The 15,920-nt window shown below is 46.3% G+C and overlaps 1 long non-coding RNA gene across 1 annotated transcript in view; it reads right to left on the bottom strand.

The window, feature by feature from the left end:
* Positions 1 to 13,062: 13,062 nt before the first annotated feature.
* Positions 13,063 to 15,920, bottom strand: part of LOC116243700 (uncharacterized) — a 56,168-nt gene continuing 53,310 nt past the window's right edge. Inside the window, exons 5-6 of the long non-coding RNA XR_016470730.1 lie at positions 15,244 to 15,320; positions 13,063 to 14,116 (exon numbers count right to left, since the gene is read on the bottom strand). This is a non-coding gene — a long non-coding RNA (uncharacterized LOC116243700). The remainder of the gene's footprint in view (positions 14,117 to 15,243; positions 15,321 to 15,920) is intronic.

The raw sequence follows: 15,920 nt of genomic DNA, 5'->3' as shown, positions 1-15,920 counted from the left end.
GAGATGGGTAATAGCTAACATACTCCCCTGGCTTTCTACAGGCAGCAAGCACAAATAGCTGTGGTCTTAAATTACATTAGGTAAGAGGTTAAGAAAAAATTTTTGGTGGAAAGGATAGTTCAGAACTAGAATTCATCATCTCAGGCTGCAGATCTGTGAGGCCTCCATCCTTGGATGCCCTCACTACAACCACACCTGTCAGGAATGGCACACCTGAGGACAGCAGGATGGACAGGTAACAGTTTCTCATTTGCTTCTTCTAGCCATGCTTTTCTGTCACCCAATAGCCATTTAAAAATGTTCAGGACAGTTTTGCTGAGGATGGCTGAGGGTTATTATTCCATGAGAGCTTTCAGACTGCAAAGAGGAGCTGCAAGATAAGAAACACAATTGCAGCTCTCTATAAGGAGCCTGCTATGGGACTGTTACACAGGTAATATTTGCAATATCTTTGTCTACACTGTCTGCCACAAGCTCAAGAAATGCATGAAAATTTAACCAATAATGCAAAAACAAAGCTAGTGTGCTGCAGTGGAAACTATAGCACAGGGATGGACAAAGAGCTGGGCTTCGTACCTGGAGAGCAAGTTTGAGTGCAAAACACAGAATATTGGAGAGCTCACTAGCTTCTAGGGCTTCCTGCTGCATTTCAAAAGGATCCCATGGGCTGTTTCAAGCCTGAATGATGCAATTATAGAATTTGTCTTGCTCAAAGATTTGAAGAAATTTAGATGTCTCATTTTGCAGGTCTTTAGGTTCTTGCAGCTTGGTGTTTGTTACTCAGGAAGACTAGGAAATGTGTGCAGCAGTAGGCTCTCAGTTTGAAACAGAAGCTTTAGGTTTTGAAGACAGAAAACTTCTTGGCCTTTTTTTCTCCTCCTCCAACAACAACAACAAAAACAACAACAAACTAGTATTTATTTCATCTTTTAGATAAAGGTTTGGAAAAAGCAGTCAACAGGAAACTGATGCAAATCAGAAAAGAATGCATGATTTTAGTAGGCTGAGATAGCTATCACACATCAGTCAGTCTAGCTTTGGCAAAGAACTTAGGAAATTTAGATTTATGAAATCTATATATTTTGCACTGAAATGCTGTATCATTTCCCCTTCACCTCAAGCAAAGACCTGAGGAAAATAACTGCCATTGTCCTGGTAGCTATGGCCATGTTACTATTGAGCTCTAAGCCAGCATGATTTCTGCTGGAAAACAAAAAGACTGATTAAAATCAACTCAATTGCTAAGTGTCTTGGTTACAAACACCAGTGAAAAAGATCTCCATAAACCAGCTGCTTTTCATATCATTACCAGTGCCATAAGACAATCCTGATTATACAACCGTGTCTCCACGGAAGCAGCTGTGAACTCGTCTGCTGTACTGACTGGCTGTGACTGCAGGCAAGTCATTCTGTAACCCTGTGCTGAGGGAATGAATAACAAGCAGAACATCACTGGAAAACCTTCAAGAAAATTGTTATCAGTCTATCTTGAGATTTCCTGAGGAAACAAATTCCCCATCTCTTCTCCAAGGAAGCATTTGAGACACAAACATGAGGGAAGGGGAAGATTTGATACACATGGCTGTACCATCCACACAGTTCCAGGAGACGCCTGTGAAGGCTGATTTACGCTCACTGGAGATTGTGAGCATGCAGGAAAAAAATGAAGGTGAGGTCCTCGGCTTTTGAAATTAGTGACAATGCATTGACGGTTTGCTCTAGGGACAGCTGGGGCGTACCTGTCTGTACTGAAGACTTCAGGGTACCTGGATGAAAAGGTGCAAAGTGTTGCTAACCACAAACACGGTTTCAGACCCCACGTCTCCATTTCCATGGCTGTGGCTTTAGCAAGAGAACAAAGCTTGGTTCAGTCCCCGGCCAGGCACTGGAGCTGCCTCTCAGACACTGCCCACAGAGCCCAGCGGTTGGTCATGCCGCTTGCCCTGCAGCTCAGCCCTTGTGATGACAATGCTTCTGAGCAGACAGCACCCCCAGCACAAACTGCCACTTATTAAATGCTGCTCTGAATCCTGCTTGTGTACCTGAGAGAAATCACTTACCTAGAGAATGACTTGCTGCTGAGATAACATGACTCAAGTGAAAGGAAACAGAGGGGACCCAGAGAACATGAAGACAGATCACAGGAAAATAAGCTTCAGGGAAACACACTGCAGCAAACAAAAGATGCCAGTCTTACCAGTGCTGTATCAGAGCCCAGGGCCAAGCTGATGCCCAGGATGAGGGGCTGTGTCCTGCTGTGGCAGTGCCCCCAGCAGCCCTGCATCATGAGGGAGCAGCTCTGGGCAGCAGCAGCTCTGCAGGCTGTGGGCAGCACCCTGTGCCCCCTCTGCCCCCACCCCACACTGGGAAGGGCCCAGTAAGGCCCAGTGCTGCGCACTGCTCAGCGCATGTGGGCTGAAGGAGCGAGAGATGTCGCAAGGCCGCAAGTCTCAGCCCACTCCCAGAGCACTGACAGGGGGGGTTTAGAGTTGAGATGAGAAAATATCGCACCGACAAAATGAGAAGATCGGAGAAAAACCTTAACCTCACTCTGCAAGTCATAACGGCTTTGTCAAAATAAGAGTCAGAGCAAATCCTCCTCCCGCACACCTTCCCACTCTCAGAGCTGTTCAAGCACAGACATTTTCTATTAGCTGCAGACTCTGCATGCATAAGGGAGAGACTCCAGCATAATATCTGCACAATAGCACCTCCATACAAACACTGTGCCAGTAATGGGAAATTTTAATGATGTAAAGCAGCAAGGTCACACGATGTGTCCAGGCAGCCCTTGGAAAGGCGCAGTCTCTCCAGATACTATGGAGGAAAGCTCAGAATTGCTCTTGGTTCATTAGGCTTTGCCTGAGGGGTTTTCTTCCACTATTAACTACAAACAAGGTTCAGGTTCTTGTTACTCAGTTTCGTGCGTGCAATGCAAAAAGGTGAAGGAGAAGGTTTACGAAGAGCCATTTGTAAATATGCTAAGACAATTCAGAGGCATTGTTCAAATCCATCAGACATCTGTGTACTAAGTCACCTTAAACAAGAACACTGAGAAAGCTCTGTCAATACAGCAACATCTTTTTCAGCATGGAACTTTTACATCAACATTGGCAAAGAATCTGTGCATAAATTACACACAGCAGAACATACAGCGCAATTTCTTTCCCTCAAGGCGCTGACACTGTGTTCCCCTGCAGCCTGCCTATTCCTCCCAGCTTTATGACCCCAATGAGATGAGCTCTCACTGTTTTTTTTCCTCGTTAGATTTTGATATTTCAAAGCATGGCCTGCTTCTCACTCCCATCTCCCTGCTCCACATTATTAATGAATTGGAAAGCAGACATCATTAGTTTTTGGAGACCATTTCTTTTAAAATTTACAGAACCCTTCATCTGAATCCCTAGAGCCAGTCTGCTGTTCTCATCTTAGAATCTTATTAGCATCATATCTCCTGGATCCTGCCATGCAAACTGCATTGCTATGCACTTTCTAGCACTTGACCCTTTTGCGGACGGAATTAATTTCCTCTTTGAAGATAGAGCAGCATGCTGTTGTGCTTGTTAAAGAACGAAAACTCAAACTAGAAGATGAGAAACAAGCAGATATTCTCAGTTAAATTGTAAGATTTTCTATAGGGGGTTGAGAAAGACTGGTCAAGACAAATAATAGACTGATGATGCTTTATTACCAGAAACATCTCCTAAAAGATCATGCAAATAAACTGACAATACTCACTGGGAATTTTTTTTTTTAATGGTGTGCTCTTTTTTTTTTTTCCCAGAGTCATTGTTTTTCTCTGTAACCTTTCACATCCTCCACCCGTTTGTGTGTGCAAAATACTGAGATTTTGGTTGTTAATGTGAATACTACAGAGAACCAGAATTCGCTTCCTGCTTGGGGCAACGAAAAGGTGCTCAAGCTGTATTAAAATGCATAAACAAAAAGAGCCCTTGCAAAAAGAGGTCATTCTCTACAAGAATAAAATACCTAGCACCGCAAATACACTGATACAATACAGCTAACCCCTCAAAATGCCCAGCATTCCTACATGTGGAGTAAATTAGAAAATTTAAATTGTTTCTTGCTCAGTTTGCTATTTTTAGTTCCGTAGCTTTCTGTCTATTGAATAATTTTCCCTTCACAATTTTGTTTCTGATGTGCAGTTTTTAGCAGCAATGTTTACTATGACTGTTGTAGAGGAAATTCTTTAGGTTGAAGGCTTAATCCCTTCCATAAGTTCATTGGGAATATGCTAATAAAGAATTGTATAAGTTTATTTTTAAATAACTTGCAAAAGCACAAAACCAAAGAGCACAGAATATCATAGTAAGGCCTAAGCCTTTACCACCAAAGCTATCAGACTGGAGTCAGGAATCAGAAAGAGTCCCGGATAGCTCAAACACGTGGAAGCAGGCTGGGTCACCAGACCACACTGATGGCTGAGTGGATTGCTATTTCCCATGGCTGTGCTGTGGTCCAAGTGAAAGGAGCTGGGAGGGATCCAGCTAGACTCAGCCACAGCTCCTGGGCAGTAATCCAGGAGTCCCATCAGTATGGTGAAGTAGAAAGAAAGAAGAAAACTTTCAAAGTGTGGTGGGAACTGGAGGAAGGTCAACTTATTCATAAGACTTCTGCACATATCTACCCCATCCACCAAAGCCAGACCAAAAGCCAACCCAAGAGATGCTCTTTGCTCTGAAGCTTGGACCTCCTTTAGCTCACACAACTGCGAAGTCTTGATAAGTACATCTAGGCACAATACTGCAAAAACCCTACGTGTTTTTTCACATACCACAGTCTGAGTAATACTGAGTGAGTGAGTATCATGTTCATCACCTTATCCATGTCCTCCAAAGGAGCACAAGAACTTATGGAGAAATGTCACTCTGTGCTTTTGTTTACTACCCGGGTTCTGAAAATGTAGGGGATGTTCATGCAGAGTTCATCAGGCAAATGGCATTAACAGCAGTAGCACAAGTACCAGACACAGACTGGCAGAGAGCTTATGAATACTACGATGAATGATCTGTAGCAGAAGCCATGGGCAAGAGCTAGCCATTAGTCTAGGGCTTAGTAATGCACTCTTCAAGTACATTACTCACCAATCCATCAGGCAACCCGCTGAAGAACTGAGAGATTCCAGCACTTTTAAATTTGTAACGCAGTGGCTGGCAGCCTGCACTACATGCCCTAGGTTACAAGGGCATGGAGAAAGACAATTCATTTTGTGTCATAGCCAGTATTTCTTCTTCTCCTTTTCTGTGTGTACTTAAGAAATGGGCCTTCTATTACCTGCAGATTAATAGCAGAATAAACCTTCGGTGTCTCTGTTAACATCAACTACTGAGGAAGGCTTTCAAAGAACTACGAGCCCTTACGGTTTTCATTAACTGGACTAAGTATGGAGATGTGCGTGAGAATGGATTTGATTTCTTAATTCAAAAATACTGCCTTAAAGTAGAACAATTACAAAGTACTTTTAGAAAACTGGATGTGACAGAGTTTAGATTGCCAGCATAATTTGGGTCTTACTGTATAAGCATGTCATATGGACTCCAATTAATGATCATACAGTGTCCTGGATTCAGACAGTCATAAGGTGGGTAACATACACAGAAAAAGTAATCAGTCAGTATTTCCTTTTCCCTCACACAAAGCGTGTGGCTGAGTTTGTGTTTACTGCACACTTTTCAAACCTCATACAGAACACTGTTAATAATTTCCTTGGGGGAATGTCTATGATATTCATCACTACCTAAATAGGACCATTACCTAATCTCAGCACATTCATGAGGAAAGAGTTTTATCATCGACACTTTAAAAATGCAGAATGAATGCGGAAATTCAAGTATTAAATGTGTCCTCTAATTTTAGGTGCTTGAATTCAGGTGTCTACTTCTGATCTGTGAAACACTTAACAACATTACAACACTACAGCATGGACATATTTTGGTTTGTTTTCCTTCTCTGGAGTTAGTCTGGCAGGAAGGAGGAGAGGGGAGAGGACCTGACAGCATGTGCTGCTGACAACCAGCAAATGGAAATCAGGAGATGAGGAGCAAGTTGCCAGTGACAATGCAGAAAAAGGCAGCAGCTATGAAGAAAAAAGGGATTCACAACACTGGGGAATGAGAGCAGAGAGTGGGAGACAGAAAAATGGAAGAATGAATGAGAAATGAGAAAAGATGCAAGGAAAAGCATGTAGGCATGGCAGAACTGAAATCAAAGCCCTGTCCAAAGTAAAAACAGCATCATTTGCGAATCAGTTTAAAATGATTTAACTCAGCTGTTGCAAAATCTAGAGCAAAGTCTTAATTTGGGTTCAGAGTAGCTTAATTTGGTAGTTAATCAATGCGTGCCTCTTTTAAATGACAACAAGAATCTTAAGATAGGATTTCTCACCAGTTAAATATTTCATTTTTAAAGACAATTCAAGTTTTAAACGGGAGAATGCTTCAAAAAAACCCAGCAAAGAAAAGCACAGAGAAAACAGAAAATTCTTAGTTCTAGTAATACAGTCAGAAAATCAAGGCTAAAACACTGCAAAAATCCAGAAGATTTCTTTCCATCTATTCTAAAGGGTCCGTTGGCCTACAGAATGGGAGGTCTGGGCAGCCTCTATGCCTGTGACTTGGTTCCTTGCACCCACAGAACATGCTGATATTGGCACTTTCTGGGTGTTTGCATGCATGGCTGAGAAGCATATGCATTCACACCTTGTGCTTCAAGTATACTTAGCAGCTTATGGGCTTCTTTGCAAGGCCTTAAAATATTCTAACATAGGACAATTCCAGTAGGTACGTCCACATTTTGTAGGAGCAAATCCTGCAGACGTGTCTATGTTTGTTCTGCAGCTCTGTGCTGCGCTTGGCTGGCTGTGTGCAGCCAGAGCTGCCAAGTAAACCTGAGCAGTGCCTGAGCGTTTGCCAAGCTGTGCCAGACGCCTCACCCTGCCCACGCTGCTCTCTCTTGTCTGAGTTCTGCCAGTGCATTTCCTGGTCACTTCCTGTATTTAAAACACCCATCAGTATTTCACCAATTGCTTCTGCATGTTCTCAGTGAAAGAGAAACTGAGGGTGCAAATGGCCATGATCCACCTAATATAATAATCTGCATGGACCTGCATGCTATGGAAAGAAATACCTCAGTCTTGCTTGCAGGACAGATATGCTTCTGTTGGCTACTGCCAAAGTATGAATTCCTCCAGCCACTTCAAACGAAGGTACCACATTCCTACCTGTAGAGGCACAACACTCTGCTTCCTCCTGGTCCCAGGCTCTCACTGCCAGAGCTCCTGCTCCCCCACCACCACCTTGTTACAGCCAGGACTGCCCGCAGCTGGGCTTCTATCAGAGAAGCTCACCTGCAGCTCCACCACCACCATTTCAGCCATGTCACTGCTGGGAGCTGCAGTGTGCACCGTGTGTCATCGCCTGGGTTCCTTCCAGGACTGGGCTTCCGTGCACCGATCAAACAGCTGAATGCAGGAACAGCTACGCTAAGCTCAGGGTCACCTGGGGCAGAGACTTGGCACATCTTTTGCCTTTTTCTGATTGTGATCTGCTTACCTGAATTGAGTATTTGACCAACAAATAAGTTGCTCTTTAAGAAACAACCTGAAACCTCATTTCTTCTTGCTCGATCACTTGCCCTGGTGAGGCTGAGTAAAAAATAAACCAACCCACTGTTGAAAAAGTACAGTGGTAATCTGAATGTGGCCTTGGTGACTGAGTCAGGTCTTGAGCAGCTACAGAGAAAGTGTGTGAGAGCCAGGTTCTGCAATAGGGCCTTTCTCTGCCCTCTGGCTTATGCACACAACAGAACAGACTTAAGTCTTTGGTCACACTCCTTTCTTGAAGCAGAGCAGCCTAGGACCTTCAGAGAACAGCCTACTATTGTCATACACAAGACTCTCTTGACTGAACCTGTTTGAAATATTCAGCACATTACCATCTTGAGGAAAACTAGTCCTGCCTCACCCTACTGATCTGGCAGAGACCTGAATCCAGGCCGCAAGACATGGACTAAGGAGATACCCATGTGTCCTGGAACACCAATACCAGGGCTGCAGTTGTCCCTACAGAAGTTAGATCATTGCAGCTTGCTTTGATCTGAGCTATGGTCTTCAAAGCACCAAAGATGCCATTGGCTTTTTTGTCTCTCTTCAATGAGACACTCAGCTGCCTGCAGCTTGTGCCCCAGATTCTGAGACCAGAGAATAAGAAATGAATTTAACACATGGGCTGCGTGTTGGAAATACAAGTCAAAGCAATAGTCATGTCTTCGTGTTATAACATATTAATGTTTGCAGTGTGCAAATCGGACCCGGAGTTGTAATTTCCACCTTTAAAATTTATTCTGTTTCTCTGTTGTCCCTTGCACTTTCTACTTGCTCTCAAACAAGGGAGTCAAAACTGTGAAGAATGACTCAAGATATCAATAAAGATAGAATTAACGGAAAAAGCAGACCTGGTATTGTAGAGGATCGCTCCCTAATCAGCCACAGGGTTATGCAGGTTTCCTCCGCTGTGGCAGAAATGAGAAGGGAAGGGCACACAACAAGGAAGCAGGACCGGTAGGGATTCACCTTGAAGGCTTTCATGCGCATGAACTCACACACACACACAACAAAAGCAACTCTCCTGTGCCTATGGGGAACTCTCACCCTCAGGCTAACCCTAAAGCAAGCATTAACCTACTTATTGCACCTCTAGGCAATTTGCTGGGTGAGGAAGCTGACTATTTGGGGAGGAAGGTGAGCAGATCTCAGATATTCTCAGCACAATATCCCCGTCTACTGTTGAAGTACAGCACGGTGAAGGCCTGGTCTGGATCACCTGTTTCAGGTCTGTTCTGCCCACCTCACATGTGAGGCAGAGAACAGGGATGTGACCACCTGCCCCGCACACGAAGCACCCTCAGACTGAAAGAGCAGCACGCCGCCTGTTATGTGGGAGAAGTGCCAAGGGTTCTGCTGTGGAGCTCAGACTCAGGCTTTGCTGGTCAAGCAGCATTTGTCCCTTCTTAAGATTTACGCTGTGCCTCTGAACTCAGAAAACCTGCCATTGGCCTGATTGTCACTTTGCATCTTCAGGAACTGCCATTAGTGCTTCCATGCAGACAGACGACTCCAGATTCAGTAGGTATTGCTGTCAGCTTTAGCACCAGTCATCATGCTGCTGCCCTTGAAACACACATACGTGGATGCTGGAGCAGACCATCCCTGTCGTGGTCAGTCCAGGGTCAGCACCATGATTAGTCAAAGGCATTGACAGAGAACACCAAACCACTGAGCTGGCAAGGGAAGTAAGTGCACTGAAACAGGGCACCAGGACGGGCAAAACATGCGAAAGAGTGACAGGTGGCATATGGGCCTGGGCAAGCAGGAGCCAGGGCACGATGTGAGCAGGAGAAATAGGGTGGGCAGGCAGGTGAGAAAAGGGAGGGCAACAGCTGAGAGCAAATCCCCACGCTACAGCAGGAATGCATAACTAAGCTAAGGCTGGCCTTTCCTGGGAGCTTTCAGCAGTGCTTGTGGCACTGATAGCCAGCAGTATTTATGTACTTTGCACTTGGGATTCCGTGTTTAGAAAAGGAATACCAGGTTCCAAGAAAGACAAACCACAAATAATTCCAGCTAAGAGTCTAATCCTACTCAATCTGCTCCTTCAGTTACTGAAACATAATGTAAATACTCAGTTGAATTTTATTCCTCTAAGATATTTAACCATTTCATTGCCAACCAGAGTTATGTCTAAACACATAGACCAGTTCCAGTGACCATGGCCTGACAAAGGTTGTAAACAGCACCTTCTGATGTTCAGGACCCTAACATCAGGCTGAACACTGAGAAAGATCCTGATATTGCTGTCGGACTTTAGCACCTTGCCTTGTTTCTCTCATGATGCCATTCATATAAAACTGCTCAATTTCCTGTGTCTGCAGAGCATAAACAGTAACTGCCCGTAGCACCTTTGATATTTTTAATCATGCTGTACAGTGTCATCTCGCTGAAAATTTGCCTCTATTTGAACCCAGGCCCAGTGCCCTCGCTGCCATCCTCACTTCATCTAGGCCAGGAACAAAGGAACTGCATGTTATAGCCTGTCTGTCTGACTGTGTTTTGTTGTACATATTTTCTCTGTCCTACAAGTGATCAGCTTGCTTCCATTTAAAGCCCACAGTCAGCTTTAATCTACTTAGCTGGGATTAATGAGAGATTTGTTAAAGATTTGAAGATTTTACACACTTTGCTTACAACTGTTGCTATCTACAAACATGGGGCAATAAGCACCATGCAGACAAACTGTTCTTAAAGTCAGGCACATCCATCAGGTGTGCCCAGGCTGGCAAAGCAATGCTGATGGCTGACACCTGTTGTTGGCAGACAGGTGCCATTGTGGAACTGTTCAGAAAGCAGTGCTCAGACCTCTGCCTGCACCTCATCCTTCCTGTGAAAAAGTGGACAAAGCTGGGATGAAGCTGGCAACTCAGAACATGGGCCACTACGTTGGCTCAAGTTGTCATGGAACTAAAGAAGTGCAGCTGTGGAAAATGAGAAGCGTGTCCAATGCAGAAAGGTAAAGAATCGTCACTGAAGTCTTCTCCCATTAACAAATATGTGTTAAAGAACATGAAATCTTTGCTTAGACTTGGCCTTCTGCAGACAAGACTAGTATAGCAGTCTCTTCTCTTATGATGAGTCTTAAGTATACAAGTCAAGAGGAAAATGATGAGATGGGCTGTTAAGTGGAGAACTGTGTACCACTCGTCCAACTGTTACTTTCAGTGCAGATGTAAGAGCAGATAATTTAGAAACCCATGGTTAGAGATATGTATTCACCACATCCTTCATCTTTTACACTGGAAATGTGTTCCTCCATGACTAGCTGAATTTTGCACCAATGCCAACAATAACCATTACTGTAAAGTAAATTTACAATAAAAAAAAATTAATTATCATGATGCAGATGTGGTTGTATAAATAAATCCCTCTTAATGAAGAATAGATGCCTTTGATGCAGACTCCAGAAGCACTGCACTCATATTTATGTGCTAAAAAACAAATTGCCTAGATGATGCCATGTCAGGAACATGTTTCAATAGCAAAATAGATGCCATTTCACCGTCAGCTTGGGTCGGTGTGTGAGATGGCATAACTCTATCAAGGTACAGAAAGCAGGACCTGCAGAGAAACGCCAGTGAAATTCAGAGAAAGCTGCAGTGAAAGGGAGTCCTTGAAGTGCAGCAGGTGGAGAACCAGAGACTAAGTACTGGAAGGCACAGGAAGAAAACAAGAGTTTGTCAGGTGCACTCTGTTCAGCTGGCAAAAATCACCACCTCTCCTCGCAATGCACCCTACCCCTGCTGCCCCCACAGACACTCCGGGTGTTCCTGACGGCTCTGAGCCAGTGCTTTGCACAAGCTCCATGCCAGCCTCAGCTACCCAGCTAATTGCAGCAAGGTGAACCAATGCTTCTTCAGTGCAAGAGAAAGGAACCAAAGTGCAGCAGCCATAAGCAGAACACACTTTGAAATCTAGATGTGCTGCTGCCTCTCACTTTGCATGTCAGGACAGAAGACGTGCCACTTTTGCCTTCTCTGTACCTAGTGCTGAGGATCCCTTTGTATCCCCACACCAAGAATCCCACAGTCGCAGATAAGCACACAGTTTATGAAATCATTTCATTATACTGGAGAAGTTCATTATGACACACACTGTTGGAGTCAGGACCTGTACTCTCCAGGCATACATATCTATTATATAAACCATACAGAAACATACCTTGTGTTGAAACAGATTGCAAATGAGACATGCATCAGTTTAGATGGTGACTAAGATGCACAAGCACTTTGAAACCAGAGAGATAAGCGTATGTGTTTTTTACGACTGAAATGCATATTCTCAGGAAAATCAAATCACACTTCTTTGCCCACAAGTCGTTTCAGATGCCTCCCAGAGCTGGGATTCACAACTGAGGACACCTGCCACGGAGCTGCCCCAGCCCCACAGCTCACCCTCTGCACCGTGACCCCACAAAGATGTCCCTGTTGGGACAGCCCCTGACCCACATGCACCAAGGACTTGCCACAGCTGCAGTCACAGTGGGGCTTTCCATGTGCAAGTGTTATTACTGACCCTCTCCCTGTGCAGATCAGACCCTGTGCAGAGCAGCAGCATCCCCGTATGAAGCGACAGCCTACCTGTGTTCTCCTGATGCTCCTGAGATCTCCAAATATGCAGAATGAACATAAACCAGACCGGTCTTGGCACCTGTCCTGCATTTCCAGCGTGTTCCAGAGACCTTTTCAGTGCTTAAATAGCCTGCTCAGGACAGGAAGCTCGAGATCGCTCTCCAGGGGCACTGCCAGCCCTGCGCAGACCTTGCTGCTCTTTGCAGGGTCAAGATGGGTCTCTCATCACAGGTTGCGGTGCATTATGGACGAGCAGCAGTTCGACTGTGCTGTGGGAAGCGAACACCTACAACCACTCCCTGCACACTGTGCCCGCGGAGCCAGCATGCCTGAAAGGCACAGCCTCCCTCCCGGAAAGTGCCAGAGCGCCCAGACAGATGCAGGGATGGAGCAGACTGCTCAGAGCTGCGTGGCTTTAGAGTCCTGGTACAGCGAGCGGGTCCATCGCCTCCTGGAGAAGTTCAGGGCGAGCAGGTCCAGTCTTGGCAGAGGGAGAAACAAGAAAAGAAAATGAGGGGGACAGTGTGGAAGGGCGGGCTGGCTTCTCAGTAAGGAGCATTTCAGCTGCAGGTCTGAAGGAAGACTTTGAAAAGAAAGCGCAGAGCCCTCCTGGCAGGGCAGCTAGCCCAGCTGCCCTCCCCCAGTCTCACTTTTTATAAATTCTGGGAAACACTTTTAGACAGACACTGGCACTCATAAATTATACAACTCATTTGCATATTCCAGTCATGAGACATTATGCAAATGTGACCTGATTTGCATAATGGATTCCTCTTGTCGCTTCACTTGCTTCATGCTTTTAAAAAACAAAATGAAATAAAATGAAAGCACAAGAAGGTGGAAGCAATGAGTTCCCAGCCCCGCCACATCTCCTCCCAACCGCACCGTCATTCACCAGCAGAGATCAGGGCAAGGGAGAGAGAAAGTGAAAAAACAAAGCCCTCACATGGTGTATTTCGCCTGTAATTACGACCATCTAACTTTCCCCTGGTTGAGATTCTTCACTCCAAGTGACATATTGGAGCCAACTGAGGAAGCAAAAAATGCCCTGGAAAACAGCATAAGTAGAAAAGGGCAGCGTTCCCCAGGCTCCCCGCCCCAGCACCTCCAGCTCACGCAAATGGGAGCCCCGCCATGCGGCCGAGCTGCCCTCCTGCTGCCCCTCCAGCAGAGCCCGTGCAGCCATCGAGCGCAGAGGGGAGGGAGCACTGGGACTGTTTGTCGCAAAACACGATGGTGACATCTTGGGAAGGATGAGACGGGCGCACATCAGCTTCCCTCCGCCGTGCTCCAAAGACAGAGCCTCTGCAGCCACCCAGCTCTGCTGTGGGCGCATCCCTGCCCCCCTGCACCGCACGAGCAGCAGCGCCGTGCCAGGCGGCTGTACCCTGTGGGAAAAGTTAACTGTAATTCTTCAGCTTTTAAAATCAATTAACCCGTGTGTTAATTAACGTCAAGTCGACGGGAGGAGGAGGAGGAGGGGAGAGAGGGAGGGAGGAGGGAAGAAAAAAAAGCTGCAAGGGCGGATGGCAGAAGAGTTGGCACGGTGCCATCCATTCAGTGGCAACGCCACAGTTCCGTGTGATAACGGCAGCGGGTATATGTTACGGGGGCCCTGTGCGCGGGCCAGACAGTGCGGTAACGCTAAGGGAGATTATCCAGACCCCCAGGAGCAAGCGGCGCGCAGCGAGCGGAGGCGCGAGTGCCAGGATTACAGACGAGGCTCTCCGCCGCCAGCCCTGCCTCGGACACGCTCGGCTATGGGCACAGCGCGCCGGCTTCCAGCACGTTTCCCCCTTGAACGTCATTCTGCCGCAGTGGAGCCAGCACAACGGATGCTTTCACACCCCGCGAGACAAAGGCCGTCGTCTCCGCCATGACACCGCGCCGCTCCACGCCGAGGCCGGCATCATGGAGGCTTCAAAAATAAAGGGAGAACGGCAACGCGGACAATAAGAACAGCAAAAGAAAAAAGCTCGGCAGCAACCCCCTCGTGCCCGTTCTCCGTGCCAGGGGCAACATGGGCATCTGTCGCAGCAGAAGGCGTTTGTGAGAGGCTTTTTTTTTTTTTTTTTTTCCTCTTTTCTCTTTTTTTCGCAAGCTGTTGATGTGTTTGCCATTCAGGTTCATTTACAATTAACTCCAAAAAAAGCCCCACCACACCCAGCCCGGGCAACTACAAACAAAAGGGAGCAGCCGACATCCAGAGAGAAGTGCCATCTGAGGCTGCACCAACGCGGGCGACGGACGGTGCCATTTGCCATTTGGACAAGCGGAGGGAGAGGTGCCAGCCCTGCAGCTCGGGAGGGACCCGAGAGTGGAGCACGAAGGTCTCCAAACAACACGCCGAGGGAAGGAAGGAATACCGCTCTCATAGGGCAGGATCACAGCTGCACACAGCCTCTGCTGGGAGGAGAGGGAATGTTTGTAGATAGTGAGATGCCTGTGTATGCACATACACACACACAGAGCAGTGTGCGTATGGACACACATACACACACACACAGTGCCTCAGATAATTGCAGATAGACGCATGAGTGTGTGTGTGTGTGCAGAGATGTGTGTGTGCTGCATGCACACATACATGTGCGGGGATATATATTTGTGTGCATGCGTGTAATATACGTACACACACATGTGAGGAGATGTACGTTTGTGTGCTTGGGAGAGACACATTCACACACACACACACGCATCCACACAATGTGAGCATACATCCCACTTTTTGACCTAGGTATACACGGAAGACAAAATAAAAATCATACTCCAGCAGCAAGCAGGCAGTCAGAGATTTATCTACATTCACTGCTATCACCAGGGAGATGAATGGGGCCGATCTGAAGCCCTTTGCAAGATCCACTATAGGAGTGAAGGAGGAGGAGGGATGCCACACAGACATGCACAAACTTGAAGACAGAGAGATTTGGAAGGTGCTACTTGTGAAACCCAGGTGGCACTCCGGAGGGTGAGCGAGGGAAAGAGCCGCACACACTCCGCAGGGGCCGGAGGGCTTTTGGAAGAGGGCGTCAAGGGACAGCTGGCTACTTACGTTGTGTTGTCTGCGCTGCTGAGGATCCTGCAAGGTGTTCTGTTGGCACCGGGCGCTGAGCCAGGGAAGGGCACTGGAAACAAAAGGGAGAGACAAAAAATAAAGTCACACAGCGGGAATATTAATTGCCTCTCTTGCGGATTTTACAAAACACACAAAATATTTTCTTTTTGCTATTTTTTTTTTTTTTTGGTGGATTGGCACGGTTCCCCTCTGCGTGGAAAATGCTAGCATGGGATTTACAGCCCAGCTACAGGGCTCAGGATTAACAGCGCTGGCATCTTTTGGGCATATTTTTTCTGTTAATGAATGAGCTTTCGCTGTTAATGAGGAATAATCGTTTGGCTAATGAGCTTTGAAACATTAAGAGAAAAGAGGTTTTTTTTCCCGTTAATCGCCCTGGTGCGACCGCATGGATGGATTACAAAAGACAGCAGTAGGAATGCAGTACAAAGGGGGGGAAACGTCTCCTGGAGTGGGATAAATGCAGAGATGGGTGATGCGTCCCTGCATCTCTCCTTCCTTCCCTTCCCTCTCTCTGCCAACTGCTATGGGTTTCCATAACTCTGCAATCAAAGTGGATGTTCGGGAAAGATTATTATAGTCAAACAGCGGAGTGTCGGCTGTTAATGTCTCCAGTGTTTAATCATCATACAGTAGAATGGTTTTATGC

The sequence above is a fragment of the Phasianus colchicus genome, chromosome 13, assembly GCF_987193195.1.
Source record: "Phasianus colchicus chromosome 13, bPhaCol1.hap1.1, whole genome shotgun sequence".
In the NCBI taxonomy this organism is placed as follows: Eukaryota; Metazoa; Chordata; class Aves; order Galliformes; family Phasianidae; genus Phasianus; species Phasianus colchicus.
The sequence above is the reverse complement of the archived record's forward strand: the minus strand, read 5'-3'. Positions and strand labels throughout refer to the sequence as shown.